Consider the following 21,393-nt stretch of genomic DNA (forward strand, 5'->3'; position numbering starts at 1 on the left):
AACTGTTCACATGGACTCAGGTTCTTTGAGGAAAGATTATGGCAAGCTGATGCTTCTGTTGGTTTATCATATCCACTGAAGGCAGTCAAGCTGACACTGGTTTTGAAGTAAAATATACACAATTGCACATATTCACAAACATGCACTAAAAGCATGTATACTATACACACATATGCATATTTACGTGGGCATCACACACATAACATATACATATAAATCTGTATACACAGCTCTTTTCATACCCCACTAGTTTTGAAGAACCTTATGTTTATTTCAAAGGATTAAATGGAGTCATATGTATCCATATATAGTTAAAAATGCATATTTCTGGGGAAGCAAGTAGGAGGGGAAAGTTTGGGGTAGTTTTACTTGGAAGTCTAGATTTTAAATAAAAAGCATGCCATAATTTCAATTATTTACAATACAGCTGAATATCTTACATATTAACATTGATATCAACTATAATTGCAACACATACCATAAACATTATGAACAGTATTAGTGTAAATTGCTTTTATAAGCTTATGTGAATTTTATTGGTCATATTAACTGCTTATATTAGTTCATATCCTTCATAGTTTCCTGAATGGTGTTCTGCAAAAAATAGTCACTTAAAAAAGTCTGGCCCATTTGGCTGTCATTCCATATTTGTTGCTATGAAGAACTGTTTCTGAGTTGGCATGAGTAATTTTAGGTCGTGTATTTCATGTCTCCCTGGACCACCTGCACATTGGATTTAACTAAAACTGTTCATCAAGCACTTAAAGTAAAAAGAGGCTGGTTAATATGCTGTTGCACACCCAAGAGGAACTTGAACTGGTCAATCGACACCCAACTCCCCTATCTCTGCTTCTAGATAACACCCCTGCACTGCACCTCTCTAGCCAGCACAGAGAATTTTAGAGTTTAAGGAAGGCTGACAGATTTCCTCCTCTTTCTGCAAAGTCTCATCCCTTTCCATCCCACATCACCCTCATTATACTAGAAGAATTACCATTTAAGTAGCCTAAGGGACTCCTATGAAGAAAAGAAACTGTAAGAATTGATTTACATTTCCCCCCATATGGCCTCAAAAGTTATCTCATTGTGTCTTATATAACCATTAACTTCAGCCCAACTCTGGTAATGTAAACCATGAAGATACTGTTTAAAATAAAGAGCATATTGTTACATTGTACTAAGTGAACTGATTAACATTCACATTTAGTTGGGGTGTTTTTTATACTGCTCTGTGTTAGCTCCAAAAGAGAAGCAGACAAACTATAAAGAAATAAAGTACGTTTTTTTCTTTGAATAAACAAGTGGAGTGTTAATTAAATTTGAGTTCTCTTACAAGGCAAATGAGAAATTGGAACAAAATATTGGCAATATCTGTAATAAATGATAACAGCCTTAATCCATAAAGAGCTATTACAAATACAACTTGGCAAAGTATATAAAGTGGCAATTCATAAAAAATTAAATAAAAGGGGATGATGCATATACATGAAGACATCCTCCCTCTTCTGTAGCAAGAGAAATACACATTAAGATGAAATGCTGTTTTTCATCTATCAAATTTGCAGTCACTTAACTAAGAATATATATATATACTGTGCTGGGAGAGTATAGACAAATGACATTTTCATGGTAGATTTTCTTTTAAGTGCCTATTTTCAGGTATACAAATTTGTCTAGGATTTAAAAATTTTATATTAATTTCCTATATAACATTTGCTTTAAATGCTTTTTCTTCTCTAAGAAAAGTTATATACCTTCTGCATACATAATATTATTTGTCTGTAATATTATCTTTAATATTTGATCATTCCCAGGAGAATTTTGTCTATTTTTTACTTTTTCAGATACATTGGTGCTCTATTTCCTTTTCTTAATTTAAAAATGATGTTCTTGGGGCGCCTGGGTGGCTCAGTCGATTAAATGTCCGACTTCGGCTCAGGTCATGATCTCACAGCTGGTGAGTACAAGCCCCACGTTGGGTTCTGTACTGACAGCTTAGATCCTGGAGCCTGCTTCAGAATCTGTGTCTTCCTCTCTTTCTCTCTGCTCCTCCCCCCTTGTGCTCTGACTCTTTCTCTCTCTCTCAGAAATAAAGAAACATTAAACAAAATTTTTAATAAAATAAAATAAAAATGCTATTCTTATAATTTTACAAATTCCCTTTTCTTTCTTGTATGTGTTGAAGAGAATGAATTATTTCTGTCATACAGTTTCTCACTATATGGATTTTGCTGATAGCTCCCTCTTAAGGTGATTGAACTTATCTATTTTCTGTATTTCTTTTAAAGTGGTAATTGAATCTAAAGTCTCGACTGTGTTTTAGTTCTTTTTCTCTTTTCGTAAGATTTTGTATTATGTTTTGTTGTGTACTTCTGATAGTCAGCCCAGAAGGTCTGGTTGTCTCTCTCTTTCCATGCTGTGGCCATCAGTTTAGAGTACTGACCTGATACATTAGATCGTTAGGAATTTCATTATGATAAGGCTCTCTTTCTATTATTTCTTCTTCATTTCAATGTTATATCAGTTTAATAAAAAGACACCTCTCATGAGCTAATTTTTTAATGTCAAGTACCAGTCTCATAGAAAAGGCAGGAAAATGTTTTAGTATTTTTTACTAATTTCAAAACTGTGTAGAGTTTCCTTAGAATCTTCCCAATGAAGTTTCATTTCTTTAATTTTGCTTCCTTTTAAAGTGTCATTATTTAATCATGGACTTAAACATTTTATGTGCTTTAATAATGTTGAGTATATATGCATGTATATGTATGTGGATAGCATGTATATGTATAAATGTATGTGTGTATATATTTATATGTAAATAATTATATTTTATACATTCATATATAAATATTCTTATATAAATATGTATTTAATTGCTTAATTTTTGGACATGGGCTCCTGAATCCTTTAGATACAAGTTTTTACAGTTTTTGCAGTTTTATGATTATGTGTGTGTATATATATACATATACATATATATATATATATATATATATATATATATACAGTTTTATGATTAGGTGTGTGTGTATGTGTGTGTGTGTGTATGTGTGTGTGTGTGTATATATATATATATATATATATATATATATATAAATTTTAGAGAGGGTGTGTGAGCTGGGGAGAGAGGCTTAGGGGACAAAAAGAGAGGATCTCAAGCAGGATCCACACTCAGTGCAGAGCCCAGTGCAGGGCTTAATCCCATGACCCTGATATCATGACTTTATCTGAAATCAAGACTTGGACACTCAACCAGCTGAGCCACTATGATTTCTCAGATATATTCCAAGTTTATCTGGTTTATTTTCTACCGCATACCTGGAATTAAAAATTTTCAAGAAGCCCTGGTTTCCTTTAGTGCAAACTAGTATTTTGAGACCTTATTCTGAGCACTCAATGCCATTAGGTTTATCATTGTTTCTAGGATTTTTGGAAAGATCTGGGAAGTATTGTTAAAGATTAACCATACCATGACTTTATACGAACACTTGCAACGCAAAAGTAAGACTATATAAAGTGTTTAACCTCATTATCTTGAATGTATATCTTTCAAAACGCTTAAAATCCTGTTCTCAATAACATTAATTTAATCATTAGCTTTAACCGAAAATATACTCACAACAATATTAACAGTCTCAAAATAACAATATTAACAGTCTAAAAGCATTATGATTATTAAATATGGTGTTTGGGGGGTTTTATTTTTGCAATTTCTTTCTAATGTATATCCCACTAAGACTGAGGCACAATTAGTTTATTTTAAACCTCTGAGAATAGATGTTTTCAAAATTATTAGGTCACCTAATTTAGCATAAAGTAAGATTCTTCCATTATATTTGCTCTCAATTTTTAGGGTTTTTAAAAAAGTAAGTTTAATTTAATTTTAATCTTGTTTTTCAATTATGTATAATATTTATATAACTCCAAATTCAAATATGCAAAACAAAATATTTTCAGTGATGACTACCTTATGTTTCTGGCATCCATTATGGACATAAATATGAAAATCTATATGAAAAACATTTGTCTTGGAAAATGTAATTTAACAAAGTTCATCAAAGAACTAATAGAAAGCCTAAACAGAAAATTTTTATAGAATAGGTAGAGTAAATTATCAAAAAAATATCCCCTCCAAGAAATAACATGGTCATAGGTTTAATAAATCTTTAAAAAGCAAATCACTTGAATGCTATTGAAGCATAAAAAAGAAGGGAAACTACTAGATCATTATGTGTCAATTGCTATACAATTTATTTATTAAAAAAAAAAAAAACAAAAACTTCTTAGAGCTTTACCAAAATAAATCTACAGGATAGTATCACCTGTGCCATTTTACAAAGAAGATATAATAAAACCAATAAGCACATGAAAAAAAATGCCTAATATTAGTCATTAGGGAAATGCAAATCAAAATCACAATGAGATAACACGTCATACCTAGTAGGGTGGCAATAACAACAACAACAACAACAACAGAAAGTAATAAAGGCTGGTGAGGCTGTAGAGAAAACTGAAAACTCATATATTATTAGTAGGAATATAATATGGTATAGCCACCATGAAAAGAATTTGACAGCACCTCAAAAAGTTGAGAATAGAATTAACACATGACCCCAAAAATCTATTCCTAAGTGAAAAACAAAAGAATTTAAAGCATGGCTGGAACAGATATTTGTATATCAACATTTCATAGTCCATGGCAGCATCACTCACGGTAGTCAAAAGATAGAAGCAACACAAATGTCCATCAATGGATGATAGGTGAATAAGTATGGTTACATACAATGAAATATTATTCAGCCTTAAAAAGGAATTTTCAGGGTGCCTGAGTGACTTCTTCAGTTAAGCATCCAATTCTTGATTTTGGCTCAGGTCATGATCTCACGGTGAGAGAGATCAAGCCCTACATTGGGCTCTGTGCTGACAGCACAGAGCCTGCTTGGGATTCTCTCTCTCCCTCTCTCTGCTCCCCCTGTGCTTGCTCTCTCTCTCTCAAAAATAAATAAACATTAAAAAAAAAGAAAGTAAAAAAGAAATGCCTTATAAATACAGTGAAAGCTTGGACTGCAAGTAATGTGTTCTGTGAATGTTCCATGAGACCAGCAAACATTTCTAATAAATTTTAACTTGATAAACAAGCAATGTCTTGCAATATAAGTAGTACATGACACTGAACATCACATGATCACAACTGAGCCAATGATACTTCTCTCTCTCTCTCTCATTGCAGGATTGTGGGTGATCATCTCCCATGCTCGGATGCTAGGTCTTATGCCACACTGTTTGGCAGAAATCAGTGATTTTTCAGAACGTTGGAAGGTGCCCATAACTGGCACGAGTGTATTTTTTGTTACTTCAAAGCACCTATGGACAGTTCTTTGCTTTTGCATACAAGAGTAAGGATAGGAATGCTTTGCTTTATTCTAGGTCAGTCTGCCTGCAGATATAGACCCCTTCCTCTGCTGCCTTATTGCCGGTTACATTAAATACAGTATATGACAAGAGTTTATTAATACTCTATTAGTGATAGTGAAAGTTGTCCTACACAATAACCCAAATTTCTTTATTATTTTGATTATATTACAGTATTGCAATCATTTTTATATTAATATTTTTGGGTTTATTTCTGGAACAAATCATCTGATTTTCCATGATTTCTTATGGGGAAATTTGCTTTTTTTAAAATTTTTTTTTAATGTTTATTTATTATTGAGAGACAGAGCGTGAACAGGGGAGGGGCAGAGAGAGAGGTAGACACAGAATCCCAAGCAGGCTGCAGGCTCTGAGCTGCCAGCACAGAGCCCAACCCGGGGCTTGAACTCACAAGCCATGAGATAATGACCTGAGCCGAAGTTGGACGCTTAACTGACTGAGCCACCCAGGCAACCCAAAGTTAAAATCTTTATAACAGGACACATCTAGCAATATTTTTCGTGACTACGCTTGTAAGCCAAAAGTTAAACATTTAATTGTCTGTTTTATACTTGCTAAAAAACGCAGAACTACATCTAAAACTTATTTTCTGTCATAACAGATAGGCTTTGATATGTTCTGAAAGTATCCAAAATAACAGTAAAGATTATATGCTATGGTCATTCTTATTCCCTCACACTTTTAAGAAAAGCTGTGTTCATTTCTTTTTTTTTTTTAATTTTTTTTTTTAACGTTTATTTATTTTTGGGACAGAGAGAGACAGAGCATGAACGGGGGAGGGGCAGAGAGAGAAGGAGACACAGAATCGGAAACAGGCTCCAGGCTCTGAGCCATCAGCCCAGAGCCTGACGCGGGGCTGGAACTCACAGACCGCGAGATCGTGACCTGGCTGAAGTCGGACGCTTAACCGACTGCGCCACCCAGGCGCCCCAAGCTGTGTTCATTTCTTATAGATTTCCTTTGGTTGAAAGTCCTGCTTAGTTTTTCAAGGCCCAAAGTAATGCTACTCTATCCCCCCCCCCAAAAAAAATCTTCTCTTTCTGCAAGAGTCAGATAGTCCCTCTTCCTTGTCCCAAATCTCCCTAAATTTGGATCTATTATTGTATTTATCACATTACATTGCTAACTCTCCATGCATATCTTTGCCTTCTCCTCCTATCTATACACTGAAAGAAGGAACAAATGTTTTTCAACTTTGCAATCTTAGCATCTAAATAAAGGAGAGGCATCCAGAAATATTTACTTATTGAATGGAACAGTTTAAAATAAGGCCCAGGTCCAAGGCCCATCATTTAGTAACATGCATTAATATAACCTTTTTAAAATAAAATAACTTGAGTATGAACATTGATATCAACATCTAAACACTTTCATTGAGAGCTAGTTTCAATGAGACAAAAGTGATTGTGTTCTTAGACCATTAATTTTATAGTAATTTCCATACTTTGCTTACCTTTCATACGATAGTATAGCTGTTAAAAATACCTGACAGAATACCTGTGTTTTGAGTTATAAAATTTCTGTATAAAAAATATTATGTCTGTTACATAGTTAATGTTCACGCAAATAATTTACAAGTGAAATATTATGGTAATCTGGAGGTCAGTTTGCCATTGAAGCTGTCAAAGGAGGCACAAGCCATGTTCAACCCCTATGCTAGATTAAGCAAGGTTAGAAAAATAAAAAAATCTTGCAATCTGGTGTGTCTGGGTGGCTCAGTTGGTTAGCGTCAACTTCAGCTCATATATGATCTTGCAGGTTGTTGGGTTTGAGCCCCGCGTCTGGCTCTGTGCTGACAGCTCAGAGCCTGGAGCCTGCTTCAGTTTCTGTGTCTCCCTCTCTCTGTCCCTCCCCCACTCATGCTCTGTTGGTCTCTTTCTCTGTCTCAAAAACAAATAAACATTAAGAAAAATTCTTGTAATCTATTTGGAAACATGCAAAGAGAAAGAAAGAAAGAGAGAAAGAAAGAAAGAGAGAAAGAGAGAAAGAGAGAAAGAAAGAAAGAAAGAAAGAAAGAAAGAAAGAAAGAAAAAACAATACCTGTAGATCCTACAGATTACCGAGAGGTTATATCTTTATAATAAGGCTTATTTTTGCCTGAGTAGATAGTGAGACTTTTAGAATCTTCAAATAACAATGTATCCATCTTCTATAAACTTGTAAGGGCCAGCTCGGTTTGACTTCTGCAGAGCATCTTGTCTGATTCTCAGAGGTAGCGGCTGGAAGCACTGAAGAGCTCTTATCTCTGACCTTATCAGTAAGAAGGCTCTACTTGTTTTCATTTCCTTTGCTTGAAGATTTAAGTCAGTTCTTAGGTCAGTCTATAATGCTCCAATAGTTCCAGAATGCACACACATGGACAAGTGTTTTCAAAGTGTTATGCAGTCATCGCCGTCTAGAAAAATCTCCCTGTCTGTAGTGCCCCATAGTTACAATCCCAGTAAGGTCTTTATAAATGGATCTCTGCAGGAGGTACTTGGTGGCTCAGTTAGTTGAGAGTCTGGCTTCTGCTCAGGTCATGGTCTCATGGGTAAGGAGTTCGAGCCCCACATCAAGCTTGCTTCTGTCACCCTGTCAGTGCAGAGCCTGCTTCAAATCATCTGCCCTACTCTCTCTGTTCCCTCCGCTGCTTGCACTCCCCCACAAAAATAAATTTTAAAAAAATTTAAAAAAGATAAATAAATGGGTCTCTGCTAATACCTCTATAAGCAGCAAAGTTGTTACTCAAGTTTTACAAGAAGAAGAGTTTAAGAAGCCTAGCCAAAACCCTTAAAATAAAACAGGGTTTTTTCAGGTGAGAACAACAGTGGTGGATAGAAATCGAGATTTTCTTTAAGAAAACGTTTTTAAGATTTATTATTTTTATTTGTATTTTTGTTATAGCAGTAATGCATATGCGCTAGAACTATTGCAAACTTTACGTTCTTCAAGCTCTCTAAATATGAATCAGTAGAATGTATTAATAGTAATAGTTCAATTTGCAATGATTAATGGAGTTATTTTTGTTTTTTTAAAAATCATAGTATTAAAATCTATTCTCAAAATTTTACTGCAATTTTATAACCATAAAACTTGTCATTAGTAAGAAATGTAACAGCACAAGCCTACAAACATGTCATTCTCAGCAAAATTTGTTTTTATTAGGTGAGGGCCAAAGATACACTATATATTTTCAATGTTGGAATCAGTTTCTCTCAATATTCTCTTGGTAAAGCCATAGCATCTTGTCTCTTAGACTTTTAACATAGTCTGCCTTGGATTGTGGTTACATACATGTATTTTCCTACCATGTTAAATTTTGTCATCCTTCAAGACATTGTTTATTTTTAGAGTTCTACTACAAACCAGTATACAGTAAAGGACAACAGAAGTGTGTAGGTAAAGGGAATAGATAAAGCTAAATTTGTATTTCTGTACCTAATAGCACTGAATGGGTCCTTTCAACCAATTTGTATTAAGTGTGAGACTGACCATTGACTGTTACAAAACATATTATGTTAAACTGCAAACCCCTTAGACAAAATCATTACCACATGCATAATTATTCCAAATAGAGTGAATTTCACATTTACAGATATGTTACTATTCTAAAGATTTATTCTATTGTACATCTGTTCAATAGCACTTTGTTGTTTTCATAGTTTCTTGCTCTATTCGAAAATACCTGCCTTTCCTAGTTCTCTGCTACAACAAAAGACTATCTTCTAGTGTCTGCCATCTGAACGTAACTTGATAATATAATATCTCTAACGACTCAGTGTCTAATAATAGCTGTTGGCTGAAATTTTGGGCTGTGTGAAACATATGTATTTCAAAATCCTGGAATATCTGCATATCCTTTATAGGAAAAATATTATTTGGAGATTTGTAATTGCCATGTCATAAGTAAAAAATGTCTATATCAAAAGGCGTCCATATTTGCAGTCACTTTTTGAAGAATAAGGTTTGTCTCTGGATGGTAATGTCATTCCATAATCATGGTAGTACTAGCATGAATCTGATACCAATGGGTTTGATCATCCCAAAGTCAGCTAACTTGGCTGTGTTCCATGCCCAATTCAACACCAATCAGCTATGTCCTAATTCTGCATGTAGAAGGATAAAAAGCAAGGTAACATACATGAACAACAAAGCCTGTTGGGGAAAAAAAAAACTGTTGGGAAAAAATATATTATTGCAAGTCTACTGACCGATAGTGGACATTCATTCCTTTTATCATTAAAAATGTCCAAATATCAGTTTTTCTCTTAAAGTATATCTTAACAGATGTTCAAGTGTTCTTTTTGTTACTCTTTGTCTTTGCATGGCATATATTTTCCACACTTTTAATTTCACCTATTTATGTCACTAAATCTAAATGATCTGTTTTATTTATTTTTGTGTTTTTAATGTTTATTTATTTTTGAGAGGGAGAGAGACAGAGCATGAGCAGGGGAGGGGCAGAGAAGGAGGGAGACACAGAATCTGAAGCAGGCTCAGGCTCTGAGCTGTCAGTACAGAGCCTGATGCAGGACTAGAACTCAGGAACTGTGAGATCATGACTTAAGCCGAAATCGGATGCTCAACTGACTGAGCCACCCTGGCGCCCCTAAATTATCTCTTTTAAATTTTAATCTCATGAAAATAGAAAACTATTGAAAGCTATGAACAGAGTACTGATATAATTTGTCTTATAATTTAAAAAGATCATTCTGGGGGCATCTGGGTGACTGAGTCGGTTGAACGTCCAGCTCTTGATTTCAGCTCAAGTCATGATTCTAAGGTCGTGGGATCGAGCATTGAGCTCCATGGTGTGCATGGAGTTTGTTTAATATTCTCTTCTCTCCTTCTGCCCCTCTCCCTCGCTCATGCTCTCTCTCTAATAAATAAATAAGTAAATAGATAAACGAATGAATAAATAAACAAACATCATTCTGATGGCTGTGTTGAGTTGTAGAGTTAGTGTAATGGTGGATATATGGCATTATGCATTTGGCAAAACTCATGGAACTATATAACACAAAGAGTGGGGAAATAGGGTGAAAGAGAGCAGGTGAGAACTTTGTACTTTCCTACTAATTTTTATGTAAATCTGGAACTTGCTCTGAAAAGCAAAGTCTACAAATTAAAAAAAAAAAATTTCTATAAATTTCCCTTAACCATTTTTTCATTATGAATTAACCTTTCTTAACAATTTCTTAGATAATTGGGTCTGTTGTGAAAGACAGCACATTTGTGAAGAAATATATAATTTTCAACCTAATGATTCCCTTAGTATCAACAATGATTAAACAACCATTGAAAATCAGCGTGTTCAATTGTACTTGTTAAATGGAAAAGCTATATATATGTAAACTTTAATTTGAAGGCTTACATTTTCCATTATCTTCATTTGCACATATGTATGCTCAAGAAGTACCCAAGAAGAACTAGAAATATTAGAGAATCGTACCTTAACTAAGATATTTTAAAGGCTTAGCTCCTACCTCAGTGTAAACATGATCCAACACACTAAAAAAGTAAGTTAAAGTAATCATGGCAGGTATCTTTTATATTTAAGAACATTAAAATATTTTCTGAATATACACAATTTATAATTTATTTTACATGCAAAGATTCATTTCCTGTGTAGATGGTATATTTGTATTATAGTTATTTTTTAGAGTATAATATTTCTTTTGCTCTTTACTAAAAAGATTTCTGGAGCAATTTTTCCCAAAATGTGTTCCAGAGAACACTGACCCCACCAGATTTTATTTGGTTTTATGCACAAAGTATGTGCTAAAGTAAGTTGGTAAAATGAGTTGGAGAGTCACTGAATGGTAAGATTCTCTCACAGAGTTTCAATGCACATTAGTATTTTAAAGACTATAAGGTATCTCTGTAAAGAGTTTTCTTTGATAAAACTCAGCATTTCCCAACTTGACCACAGGACACTTTTCACTACAGAACACTGTTGCAATCTCAAAGAGAGTATATCTTCCATAAGAAATATTAAAGACACATATTGGTTTTATTTAATCCCTTGTTTTATATTTGGGGATATTTAGGACCCAGATACATCAGATAATAACCCCAAATCATATAGAAAGCTAGGACAAAAATAAGATAACAAATAAAATCCAATTATTTCCAACCTACTTCATTTTCTACTATCTCACAGTGTTTTCCATTATGGAAATGAATGTCCTATCCCCCAACATGAATAATTTGAAGGCTATCTATCTAAATGTTGCCATATTTTCTTTGAAAAATAATCTGTATGTGTAGAAATTTATTCACACCTTAAATTTTTCTTATACACATACATGAATCATATATGTGGGTATGTACCTGAATGTTTTGGTTATTTATTTGCACCTAAACAAGAACTCAGAAACAGCAGTGGCATGTATACAAATTACCCTATGTGGGGGGGGGGTCATTTTAAACACACTAAGGTCAGATGCTAACAGGGAAATGCATAGCTCTATAGAATACAGAAATAGCTTCTCTGAAGTAAGCTGGATTATGTCATTAAAACATTGAAGACAAAGCTCAAGTTGACATGATTGATTCATTCCATGTGTCAGATATTAATTCTATCAACTATAAACTTAGAGGATGGTAGGCAGCATGGAGGTAGAACAAAAAGGGAGACACATGGCTAAGAAAATGACATTCCTTTTCAGTTTAGTAGCCAAACTGTCCTTATTTTCCTAGCAACTATAATGTAACTCACATAATTGCAGGCTGTTTCCCCAAAAGAGAAAATTTCAGTCTTGTTCCTCATTCTCTTTTGATAGAAGTATAAAGCATTTTAACAATCCAAAATACCTTTTTAATATGAAATATGACACTGGTTTAATATTAAATCATTTTTGTCTTATGAAACCTGTATTATTTTTTACTCATGACTGTAGCATAAACTATTTGAACAAGGAAGTCCTCAGTTACTGAAATGCTTGATTGAACATTTAATATCATTTCATATGAATTATAATTGGACCTGTGTTTCTGTCCAAAGGGGAAATCCATTTTTAGCTTGGTCCACAATGTGTAAGTTATTCCTGTCAGAAAAACACATTCAAAAAGACTCCTCTCACCACACTCGTGTGGCTTGAATGCTGAACAGAATCATCTGGGCCACAGACAGGGACAGAAATGCTAATTAAGTATGGTCATGAAAAGAGAAAGGAACATCCTTCTTTGCATAATAACCACTTCAGGATATATTTCATGGACCTCACTGGAGAAAACATCTGTTGTTAGAAAAACAGCTAATAAGGACAATGATGTTTAAAATCTGAACGTTGATATTTAATATGTGGAGACTGAAAAGACACTGTGCAGTCAAAATAGTACTAGATGTGTTCATTTTCTATTTCTACATAGCAATTATCATAATCTTAGTAACTTAAAACTACACAAATTTATGATTTCCTAGTTTCTAGTATCAGAACTTGGGTTCCATGAGTTCTTTGTATAGGGTCTCATCAGACTGAAATCAAGATGTCATCTGTGGTTATGGTCTCAGCTGAGACTTAGTGTTTTCTTCCAACGTAAGCTCAGCTTTGGAACTGCTTATTGGCAGAACCAGTTTCTGTGGTATAGGACTGTGGTCCCTGTCTTCTTGCTGGTTGTTGGCCAGGACTGGTTCTCAACTCTATGAGAGCGTCCTCAGATCCTAGCCATGTGGTCCTCTCATGTAGTTAATTCCATTAAGGTCAACAGAAAAAATCTTTCTTCAGTCCACAACATTGGAGTCTTTACAAAGCTAAAATGTAATGTAATCTTGGGATTGACTATTTCATCACCTTTGCTATATGACAGAGTATAACCGGAGGAGAAAGTGTTCCATTATATTCACAGATGTCATCCAGCCTCAAGGGAGAAAGCCATGTACAGCATGAGTACATCAGGGTCATGGGGACCATCTTAGCATTCTGCCTAGTACATAACAACCTTCCATTTTACAACAGATTGGAATATAAAAAAGCCTGAGAACATGGAAATGGTTCAGTAAAATCTGTGAAACTCAACATAGGTAGGATCAAAATAACTCTGTTAACCAAATCCAAATAATCAAAAGTGTAGGTTTTCAAATTAGAGTTTACTTCATATTTCATCAAAGACAACATTATTCTTTGTAGATATCTTTTCCTTTTATAAACTGTGTATTTCTGGGGTGCCTGTGTGGCTCAGTCATTTGAGCATCCAATTCTTGATTTCAGCTCATGTCATGATCTCAGGGTCATGGGATTGAGCCTTATGTTGGGCTCTGAGCTGAGTGAGAGACTGCTTAAAGATTCTCTCTCCCACTCTCTCTCTGCCACTCTCCTGTTCTCTCTCTCTCTCTCTCTCTAAAAGAAAGAAAGAAAGAAAGAAAGAAAGAAAGAAAGAAAGAAAGAAAGAAAAGCATTTTTCTTATTTAAAAATTTTAAATATATTGAACCTTTTAAACTTTCAAAAATGGTACTGGTATTCAAATTAAAGGTTTTCTTTATATAATTCTTAATATATTGTTTGCAATTGGCAGGATTCCATATTCTTCATTCAATTTTTCTCTAAATAATAATTTTGTTTTCCTGAAATCTGAGCAAGATAGCTTTCATGTTTCATCACCTTACCTAAATTTAAACAGGTTTCTTCCTGATCGGGTTACTGATCTCTCTTTTCTTAGAGCATTTACTATAGAAAACGTGCGATTATAAATTATTTCTCTGCCCCTTTGAGATATAAATCCTCTATAACCCAGAAAATGCCTTTCTTAGGAAGTGGGAGCCATCCTTTGAAATGTAATCATTGAAGGAGAGAGCACTCTCAGTTTCTGTGGGAGAGTAGGAATCTAATTTCAATAAGTGACAATTAACAAACACAGATGGTCTAATCACATTCACCAACCTCTTTCTAATGTCCTTCAGTACTTTTCCATTAGTTCACCCCAATGTTTAAAAATTCTCTTATTTTTTTTTGTTTCAGCAAAACTGAGTTCAATCTCTCTCCCCTATTGCAATAGTCTTGATTCTTATTCAGTAGTGTCAAATAAAGTCTTCTTGGCAGTTTTTAAAAAGTGTTGAGTGCAACAACATGGATAGAAGCTAGAGAGTATGTTAAGCGAAATATGTCAGTCAGAGAAAGACAAATACCATATGATTTCACTCATACATGGAATTTAAGAAGTAAAACAAGCAAAAGGGAAAAAAAGAAAGAGAGACAAACCAAGAAATAGACTCTTAACTATAGAGAACAAACATGGTTACCAGAAGGAAGGTGGGGGTGATTGAGTGAAATAGATAATGGGGATTAAAGAGTACACTTATCATGATGAAAAAATAAAATAAAATAAAATTTAAAATGTCCAGCGCAATTTCTCTTCCACAACTCTGAGATTAAGTAACCATGAAGGGGCATGTGGGTGACTCAGTCGGTTAAGTGTCGGACTCTGGCTCAGGTCATGATCTCATGGTTCGTGAGTTTGAGCCCCTTCTCAGGCTCTATGCTGATAGCTTGGAGCTTGGAGCCTAGAGCCTGCTTCAGATTCTGTGTCTCCCTCTCTCTCTGCCCCTCACCCACTCATGCTCTCTCTTTCTCTCTCTCTCTCTCAAGAATAAATAAACATTAAAAAATTAAGTAACCATGAAAATTATTGTTACTGTACAAGATGGACCTCAAATGACTATTTTTTGGGGTTTTTCTGACACCCAGAAAAGATACATAATATATAAATGGAGGACCCTGTATAAACACTTAACTAAGTAAAGATTGTTTGTGACTGATAATGCTATATATTGCACTGCTATATATACAATCTGTATTCACATGAATGCTTACAAAGCAGTATCTACAAAGTTGTCTATTCTCTCATTAGGCAACCAGCCAAGAGTCTCATGGTATCATGTAGTATGTAGCAAAAAACTTTGTGTTAATGGAAAAGTTATAAGCTTTGACTAAGATTCACTTTGTCTTTCATGATAAGCTCAAAAAATCATACTCTAGCTTTCTCTTGTAAGTTTGCTTTTTTCATCTTACAAATTCTAAATATGCTATAGCTTGTACACTTATTTTTTACTAGTTAAAAGAATGTAAATGTATTTATGCTAATAATGTTAGATGAGCAAGATAAAGCGCAGAGAGGTTGTTGTTTGAAACACAAAAGAAAAACTTTATTATTTCGTTTCAGGTTTGCTCAGATTTAGTCTTATTGAAGTTTAGGGCTGGTTAAGTCTTTGTTCTGAGGAGCTTATGCATTGTCTCATGCATTGCAGGATGATTTGCATCATGCCTGGCCTATACCCTCTGGGTGATAGCAGCACACCCTTTCCCAGTTTTCACAACCAAAAACACCTTCCGACATTAGCATGTGTCTCTCAGCACATTAGGGGAAGGGGGACAAAAAACACTCCCTGGATGAGAACCACTGCTTGTTAGATTTGCTGCTAAAGATATTGCTGTCAATCTAATATATTTGGAATTTATTAAACTTTTGAAACATAATCCAACTAATTCTATTCCTTACATTGGGGGTTGTAACAAAAGCAGGAAATTTGTATTTGACAGTTATTCACCCATTGATCACTAGGCATGCCTGGTCTAAGATGAGAACATCTGAACTATTAACAAAAGTAACCTGATACTGCTCTTTGTTGGGTCTCTTGGGTATGTAGCTTTAAGAATAATGGAAAAATAATTTAACTTTTCAGACTATAATCCATAGAGGGCAAAGAAAACTACACTATCTAAATAAAGGAAACAAGTTTAGAATTTAAGAATTGAAATGAAATGAAATTGATGCATTAGAGACTCTAGAAAGTCAGTTCCTTTCTCCATGAACCTCAAGCCAACAGTGTAAAGCAATTCCACCAGGGGGCAATGGTGCCTTATTATGGTACATATAAGAAGACCAGGCACCTTCAGACTTGAGTTTATCCAAGCTAAAAGTAATAATATGGTAGCGCTTCACTTACACATTAAAAAGGCATTTGTTGAATAACATATTATATCATCCTTCAAAATTCAGCCCAAATATCAACTCCTCCAGGAGGTATTCTATAATCTGAAATTTGGATCTGCCTGTCCACTTCCATAGTATAATAAAACTCTGCGTTCTTCTGTCATACCATTTATAATAGGTTGTAAAGCCTTGTCACTGCCTTTTATTACATTAGAAACACACTAGGATTGTGGTCTATATGACCTTATATTCCCAATAACAGAGAATGATACCCAAGTCCAGTCACTTTTTGCAGAATGAACATGTTAATAAATTAAATAAAACATTTAACCAAAGTAGCATTCCTTATCAAAATAATAAATTAAATATACAGAATATAGAGAAGCTAAGATATCAAATTCATTAGGAGACAATCTAATAAAGTCATAACATTCTGCCTTATTTAATAGACAAATATTTACTTGCCTGTTCTAAAGTGAGTCTTCAAATTCCTTTTCCCTGACACCCACCTCTCAATTTCTCCTTGTTTAGGATCCATAAGATTGAAATCAAACAACAAAAATTTTCTGTTCTTTTTTGTAGTTAAGACACCAGAGTTTCACATCCCAGAAAGTATTATGTGTGCACGTACCCTTAATGTGTCATAGACCACCCTATCATTGAATTACTTTTACTAGCGATGAATAAAGCTCTGTAAGGTGGTAACTACAAAGTTTATTCAAAGTATATGTCTTTTTTTCTGATGAATAAAAGGCCTTTTAAAAGTTAAATGTTCATAGTAAAAAAAAAAGAAGGAGAAGAAAACCCTCAGAACTTTCAGTCATAATAGATATAGCTATATAAAAGAGACTCCTTGAGGTGAGTGACTCAGTGATGTCACTAACAGAGATATTTCTTTATAATTTGGTGCCAAATATTTGTATTGATGTAGAGCTCAGACCATGAACTTAAAGAGTTGAGACATGAAATCATCATTTATTAAAAATCATCATGTGCCAGGAAATGTGATGAATAATCCACTCTCCAAATGCATGTGAATTATATGCAACACTTTTCTAGTAGACAGACTTCTGCTGAATTCACATGAATGCTCCTTATGTATATTTAATAGAAAAGCAGTTTGCCTCACACAGATATTCTCTGAACAGAGATAAAATGAATAGAGCAATAACAGAATGAAAGATAGCTGTCCCACAGAGTTGACTACAAAGAAATCTATAATGATAAAGTAAGAACAGCATACAATGAGGGAATCTAATCAAGGCAGACGCAATAGAATAAGTTTAAAAAGTTGGACAGATATTTAAGATAAAATGAAGAACAACTTCTGACATACTGAAACAAGAACTAGAAAAAATATATTTCTTTATGGTGCCAGGGATTGACTAGCAAATTTTTCCATAGTCCAAAAGTGTTAGCTCTAGAACCAATAAGCTAGTGAATTGTTTCCTCAAACACTAGGAGACCCAGGAAGAGATCTATTATAGCACTGGAGTAAAAAGGCAAATATCAGTAAGAGAATAGACATCAGAGATTCAAAAGAAACTCATAGTTACATAGTATGATAAAATTCAAATTTTATCTTAAAATTTTATTAGCAGTAAGGTTGAGAAGATTTTCTAAGGGGAAGGGAAATTATTGAAATATTAAGGGTGGGGTTTTATTTTTAGAGTAGAAGCCCAATAAGGCTATCTCCCATTAACCCCTTGGATGCAACAGCAAGTATGGCCAGTAGATATTCAACTTTTTCTAGGAATGTTATTGCCAATATTATCACATACAAAACATATCAAAAGATGTATCAGATGTGATTACCACTCAATTGCATGTGTTTTATTCACCTTGTTCTAATAAAACTACCTTGTAGCCATTCTTGCCTAGTGAGCAGGGAATTAAATAACTCAATGTTCAGGAGATGGTGGAACTTCCTAACTAGGACTGTTCAATAGTCTCAGGGCTCTGTTTTTAATTATTCAGAAAAGATACCCTGGTCATAGTCCACCTGGGCCACAACGGTTATGCTCATCTTCAAAATGCAAGTATTTTTGGCAAGGTTGGTTGTGTAGAAGCTCAGGGGTCTTTGCCAAGAGAGAGAGAGAGAGAGAGAGAGAGAGAGAGAGAGGGAGAGGGAGAGGGAGAGGGAGAGGGAGAGGGAGCAAGCTTCCCTCACCGTACCTTGTAGACATTCTCATTTCCATTACTTCCATTTCTACAGCATTAGGACACATTCTGAAAACAACAACACCAAAAACTTTATTTTCCTACCCAAAACAAAAACAAACAAAAAATGTGGAAACTTTCATTTGTGTATTGACCAGTTTGGGGGGGAGGGGCGGGGCGGGGGACTTAAAATTTAAATGAAACAAAACAAAAGGGTAACTCTTAGTGACTTACCATGCTTGACTGACTCAGAATACAAAGCCTAACTACTTCCAAGGATGAAAAAAAAATAGGATTCCTCTCATTCTTTCTGTAAAAATAATAAGATCAAAACTCAATTCTATAATGCTATATTTTATCCTATGACAAGGTTTATCTGTAATTGAATCTGAAGACACAAAATATTATAAACTTGGGCTTTTAAAAAGACATTTATTTATTAGCTGAAACTTTAGATATTTATGTATAAATGTCAAAATCTAACATGATATTTGTTAGATTGATTCTTTTGCACTAGCAGAATCTGGGAAAAAGGAGGGACTTTATGAACAGTAAATCATGGAAGACTGATAATAATCCAGATAGACTCAGAAACTAACTTTACACAATATAATTTTTGTGTAGGACTAAATATTATAGTAATATTTCTGCAAGAGCAAAATCTGGAAATGACAAACTTCCAATCTTTGGTGAAAAATTAAATGTTATTAGTAAAAGCTATATTTTAAAATATTCACCTATAAAAGATTATGTTAAAAAAATATTTAATAAGGGGTGCCTGGGTGGCTCAGTTGGTGAAACGTCCTACTTTGGCTCAGGTCATGATCTTGCTCTCCGTGAGTTTGAGCCCCACATCGGGCTCTGTGTTGACAGCTCAGAGCCTGGAGCCTGCTTTGGTTTCTGTGTCTCCCTCTCTCTATGCACCTCCCCTGCTCACACCCTGTCTCTCTCTCAAGAATAAATAAAGAAAAATTAAAAAAAAAGAACTGCTTTAAAAAATATTTAATGTGTAGAAAAACAAAATTAGAAACCCTGTATACTTTAATGTATTTCATAGATACATGAGTGCTAGCTCAAGCACTCAATAAATATTTAACAAATATAAATGCCTCAATCACAATAGTCTTACACTATCTTCTAGCTCACTGTTAATTTTTTGAATGGCCAAAAATTAAAATATGATGACAATGTTTATTATTAAATGGCAGTCATGATTCAATTAAAAATACTCCTACCGCTGGGGGGGGGGTGGATTGATCACAATCACATCTGGTGCATTGTAGGTACCAAATAAAAGCCATTAATTATTTGGAGTAAATGAATGCTCAGTTTTGGTGTATAATTTTTTTAATGTTTATTTATTTTGAAAGAGAGAGTGCGAGTGTGGGCAGAGGCAGAGAAAGAGAATCCCAAGCAGGCTCCGCACCATCAGCTTAGAGCCCAAAGTGAGGCTCAATCTCATAGAGCAGGAGATCATGACCTGAGCCAAAATCAAGAGTCGGATGCTTAACTGACTGAGCCAGCCAAGTGCCCCGAACTTTGGTATACAATTTTATGTCACATTATACTTTTTATCCATACTTTGCAATATGATCAGTGCATCCTATTTATAAGGGTGGCTAAATACCAGAGTAGACTTTTTTATGTCATCTTCTTGGCCTATAAAATAATTTTAGTGATTAATAAGAAAGGCTATAAATACTGAATACATGTTCATGGCCAATAAAATGATCCATACTCTGAAGGGATACAAGGAGAATGAAATTTATTCACACTGTAAAATATTATTTAACGTTTACATATTTTAATCTCCATTCTGCCAACATTTTTCCAGAACTGATCTCAAGAAACAAAATTAGGGGTACCTGGATGGCTCAGTCAGTTAGGTGTCCAAACCCTGATTTTGGCTCAGGTCATGATCTCATGGTTCATGGGATCGAGCCCCACATCTGGCCCTGCATCAGGCTCAGAACCTTTGGTATTCTTTCTCTCTCTCCCTCTCTCTCTCTGTCTCTCACCTGCTCCTCTCTCTTGGTCCCTCTCTCTCTCTCTCTCTCTCTCTCTCTCTCTCTCTCTCTCAAAACACATAACATTTAAAAATTAAAAAATAAAAAGTAAACAAAATTAAACAAAATTGTTCTTTACATACGTGACCTAATGATAGAAGAAGAAGGCAGCTGCACACAAGGGAAAAGGAGATTACTGAGTTACATCTGGACTGTCTTAGAATAGAGAAGGCGTGTTTCCTTCTCTGCATTCAAATACATTCCATTCCACATATGTGTCTTAAAAATAAAAAAAAACACATTAGTAAAATTTGAGGCATCTATAACTGGATAGCAGAAAAAGTTATAAAGTGTGCCTATTTTTTTTTAAGTAAATAACTTGTCATAACTGAGGATAAACAGACTGGCTCAAAAAAAAAAAACAAAAAACAGATGCAAAAGCATATGGAGAGTGGGAAAAAATCCTGATAGGTCAAGAGTAACACCAATTATCTTAATAGAAAGTAATTTTTTTTCTCAAAAAAGATTAGGAAAGCAAAATATGTTTTCCTACACTTTGAGGAAAATTGACTACCTCTATGGTTGTGTGCACAAATTACAACTAGACAGACACATTAAAAGAAAATTTAGGAGACCGATCTACTTTACAAATTATAATGCTATCATTTCTTCAAGCAGCTAGAGGCCTAGACTTAATATGGGTATAGAAGTCAGCAAACTAGGGGGCGCCTGGGTGGCTCAGTCAGTTCAGCATTGGACCTTGGCTCAGGTCATGATCTTGCAGTTTGTGAGTTTAAGCCCCACCTCAGGCTCTGTGTTGACAGCTAAGAGCCTGGAGTCTGCTTGGGATTCTGTGTCTCCCTCTCTCTCTGCCCCTCCCTC

General features: G+C 34.6%; 1 long non-coding RNA gene across 1 annotated transcript in view; it reads left to right on the forward strand.

The window, feature by feature from the left end:
- LOC124508224 (uncharacterized) overlaps positions 1-5,259 on the forward strand; it is a 38,373-nt gene extending 33,114 nt beyond the window's left edge. Inside the window, exon 4 of the long non-coding RNA XR_006961216.1 lies at positions 5,231-5,259. This is a non-coding gene — a long non-coding RNA (uncharacterized LOC124508224). The remainder of the gene's footprint in view (positions 1-5,230) is intronic.
- Positions 5,260-21,393: the final 16,134 nt, after the last annotated feature.

This window comes from Lynx rufus, unplaced genomic scaffold, assembly GCF_022079265.1.
Source record: "Lynx rufus isolate CCGP_SWC_20201006 ecotype Redwood Valley unplaced genomic scaffold, mLynRuf1.p SCAF_13, whole genome shotgun sequence".
NCBI lineage: Eukaryota > Metazoa > Chordata > Mammalia > Carnivora > Felidae > Lynx > Lynx rufus.